This window comes from Myotis brandtii, unplaced genomic scaffold, assembly GCF_000412655.1.
Source record: "Myotis brandtii unplaced genomic scaffold, ASM41265v1 scaffold1549, whole genome shotgun sequence".
NCBI classification, from domain to species: Eukaryota; Metazoa; Chordata; class Mammalia; order Chiroptera; family Vespertilionidae; genus Myotis; species Myotis brandtii.
This window is the reverse complement of record NW_005355616.1, coordinates 32,342-36,829: the sequence shown is the minus strand read 5'-3', so window position 1 is coordinate 36,829 and position 4,488 is coordinate 32,342.

Here is a 4,488-nt window from a genome sequence, read left to right as displayed (position 1 = left end):
CCATTGCCCTCTGTGGGCTGAGCGGGCGGGAGTAGAAGCCGCTGCAGGAATGGCGGTCCCTGTCCCGGCCCTGGCGTGGGTCCGTGTGGCGACTCCGAGCTTCAATCCCAGGTGGGAGCTGTGAGCACCACTGGCGGCTCCGATCATGGGCTGTGAGGCGGGGAACACCGCTCTCCGGACTTCTCCACGGGACTTTCGGACACGGAAAACCTCACGGCCTGAGACAAAAATCTGGGAAGATGAAATCCTGCCACAAGGATTATCCGTCCCGCCCTCCCGAAGCGCCCAAACGGAAATGCCTTCTCTGAGCCTCCACTGGCTCCGCCTGATGCCATTCCATCCGTGGCCTTCTGGGTAATGTAGTTTCTAAGAGCCAAGGCCAGGATCCAGTATCTCTCAGTTGACTCTAGGACTGGATTTAGGGGCAAATAGCCCAAGAACATACCAAGTACACTAAGGGTCCTCTAGCGCCTTCAGGGGAGGCGATTTCCAAGGCAAGATTGTTCCTCCTGCACCTGCCTGGCTTTCTTTAGCTGCGGTTTTGCATATCTTTGTTCAGGACTTGCTGTTTTTTAAGGGCAGGCATTGTTTCTTCATTCAAGACTTTTAGCATGTGTTTCCCTGGGGCCATATGTATCTGGAGGAGGTTGTTCAAGACTCTAACTGCCTTAACCTGCCTCCATTGAATCCATTATACAAAGTTAAGGTCATGTTATACCAGAGTTCGGGGTCCCCAATAATCCACGACCAGGGAGCCTTTTCCGATACAAAAGCAAAGGGTCTTTTATTCAAGCCCGGGACTTGCTCCCCCTCCTGCCTCCATTACTGGATGCAAGAGAGAGCCCCGAGTTCCAAGAGAACAAAGAATTTATAGGGCTTGGGGTTGGGGGGTGGGGGTACACTCTGACCACTGATTTGGCCGATTCTGGTTGGTTGAGTGAGGGCCGGCGGCTAATGACACAAGGGCAGGGTGCATCTAGGGTCTGGTTACACAAAGACAGGAGGTGGCTAGCATACTTTTGGCCTTGGGCTAGTTTCCTTGCGTTCCTATTGGCTGAGATAAGGGCTGGCTGAGCAACTGATACATTCTATGGCTTTTGCTTGAAGAGGAGTTAGGAACACGGTTATCAGCCCCGTTCTGTCCCTTCAGTCACAAAACAGACTCTCATACTTAAGGGCATCTGCTTCTTATGCCATCCAAAGTGTCAGCACTGCCTGGGCTGCAGTGTGGATAAGATGCTCAAGAAACATGAAAAGATGCTTAAAGGCACAGGTCATCAGAGAGATGGAAATTCAAGCAACAATTACGAGTCACCTCACTGCTTTCACAATGGCTGCCATCAACAAATGAACAAAATTCAAGTGCTGGGGAGGATGTGGAGAACAGGGACCCTAGTACACTGCTGGTGGGAATGCAAACTGGTGCAGCCAGTATGAAAATCAGAATGGACTTTCCTCAAAAAATTTTGTATGGAACTTCCATTTGATCCAGTGATTCCACTTCTAGGAATATATCCTAAGAAACCTGAAATAATAAGATCGAATATATACTCCCTTCTGTTGATAGCAGCACAATTTACAATAGCAAAGATGTGGAAACAGCCCAAGTGTCCATCAATAGGACTGGATTACAATGCCTTGATACAGCCCTCGCCAGTTTGGCTCACTGGATAGAGCCTCACCCTGCAGACTGAAGGATCCCAGGTTTATTTCACGACAAGGGTACATGCCCAGGTTGCAGGCTTCATTCCCAGTAGGGAGTGCACTAGAGGCAGCCAATCAATGATTCTCTCTCATCATTGATGTTTCTCTCTCTCTCTCTCCCTTTCATTTCTTCTCTGAAATAAATAATTTTAAAAAAATCATCTCTCAGGGGGGGAAGGACACATATGTAATACCCGTTGTAATACTTATTATAATATTTTTTAAAAAAGAATAAAAAAAATCTGAGAAAAATTTATACCATGGAATACTCTGCAGCAGTAAAAAAAGAAGAATTTTTACCTTTGCAGACAGCATAGAGGCACCTGGAAAGCATCAAACCAAGTGAAATCAGTAAGTCAGAGAACGACAAGTATCACTTGATCTCACTCATATAGGAAATCTAATTAACAAAATAAAGTGGTGAATGGAGTGGATTCAGAGACATGGAAGCATGCAAGGGAGTACAGAATCTCTGAGGAAAGGAATAGGAGAGGAAAAAAAGAAAAAACAGCCTCCGGTAAGGATTAAACACACAGACACACAGACACACACACACACACACACACACACACACACACACACACACACAGTGACCTGAACCTTGAGCTTTGTCTTCTGTTCTCTGAATACAATGGGAAAACACTTGCTTGCTGTGTTCTGAGTGTGCTCTAAATTTGTGTTTATTAATCTGTGTTCAATCAGTTGAGTCTCTGGAAATGCTGATACCCCTCCATGTAACTTTCTCCTGCTTCCCATGAGTCAATTCTTTTGGTAATGTTGAAAGAAATGTCCAAACTTGTGGAGAATTTTTCTAAGTTCATGTGACCCAAGCTGGTAACACTGCCAGGAAGCAGAATAACAATAAATTGCTTGGGAGAATGGCAGTTTTGCACCTTTTTATACATGAGACTAAAGAAGAAGACATAAATGGGTTACATGACATTCACTGGTGATAAATTGGGGACGGGAGCTAAGGAGGAAAATCTCTGAGATTGGATAAAAAGTAAAAAAATAGAAAAAGACATAAACTTCTTTTTAAGTTTATCTACTAGTTAACTGTTAATATTTAACAGAACAACAATAATTGGGGTTCTGCGATCTTCTGTGTTCAGAGATTGTGCTCTTAGGTGTCTGTGAAACAGAAATGTCCCTTAAAATCCGTAGGTATGTTATCCCTGATGCAACAGACAAAAGACAGGCTCAATAAACTAAAATTTGCACCTTGCAAAAAATTTAAAAACCACACACACACACACACACACACACACACACACACACACAAAACAACGCAGACTGGGACATAAATTCCCCTTTGGCTGTAATGGGCGACCCGTGGAGAAGACCACCAGGGACTCAGATGAAAGATTTAGGAGCCTTTATTAAGCTGGCCAGCGACTACAGTTGCAGCACCCTGCCGAAGCAAAGGCTGAACAACAGCGCAGACTATAGGAATTACAGCATTTTTGTTTGCAAAAACCTCAAAGTTACAAAAACCATAGTTCCAGACACAGTATAGTATCAATACCTTCCTATCTATGTGTTTTAGGGTCACAGATTACAGCATATTGAGAAGGGGCCATGAGACCATATCTCAAGGCCTGGCCTGATGTCAGTACCCTCCTATCTATGTGTTTTAGGAACAGAGAGCACAGTGCGCCCCATCTGGCCGAAGCACCAGATATGCAGCCCAGCACAGTGACTACCTTTTACTTAAAAAATTTTAACTTCAAAGCATCCTATGTGGGCACTTTTAGCCTCAGAGTTTGCAAGATTGGCTATGCTATGTCAGGCTCCCTGAGCTTGCTAGCTTTACTGTGTGCCATCATTTTTGTCCATATTGGGGAGTTAGAACCTGTGGGTTTAGGAGAAAATTCAAGGAGTGGTTTATCAACTCCGGGACACATTGCTGATGTCCTCCTAAACACAATGCCCCGAGTATTGCTGCTGTGCCTTTATTTCGTCTCCTAGAAGGAGTCACTCTTCAGGTCACTAAAGCCTTAGGTTCTAAATGTGGTGGAGGTATTTTGTAAGGACAAGAAAAAGGTTTATTTCTTTGTTGTGGCCTTCCACAAGTGATGAGAAGCACCTGCTAATTAAACCCCAAGTAGTGTATTTCCGGCCGGAACCATTATTCACATCCTCCTTAACAGAATGATCCCCGTATTGCTGGTGTCCCTTTATTTTGTCTCCTCGAAATATTGATTCTTCAGGTTACTAAAGCCTTAGGTTCTAAATGTGGTGGAGGTATTTTTAAGGACAAGAAAAAGGACTTTATTTTCTTTGCTGTGGCCTTTCACAATTTATGAGAAGCACCTGCACCCAAGATTGTTGGCTCATCTAATTCAACAACACCACTGTTCAAACTGCTGAACAAGATATTTTTTTTTAAATAAATCTTTATTGTTCAGATTACAGTTGTTCCTGTTTTTTCCCCCATAGCTCACCTCCACCCATTTCCCACCCCACCCTCCGCCCTCACCCCCCACCCCACTGTCCTCATCCATAGGTGCATAGGTTTTCAATATCTTGCTCTCTCTCTTCTTCTGGCACCCGTATAATTCGGATGTTGGTACGCTTGAAGCTGTCCCAGAGGCTCCTTACACTATCTTCGTAGTTTTGGATTCTTCTTTCATTTCGCTTTTCTGGTTGGGTGTTTTTTGCTTCTTCATATTTCAAATCTTTGACTTGATTCTTGCGATCCTCTAGTCTGCTGTTGGGGGTATGTATAATATTCTTTATTTCAGTCAGTGTATGCTTAATTTCTAGTTGGTCCTTTATCACAAC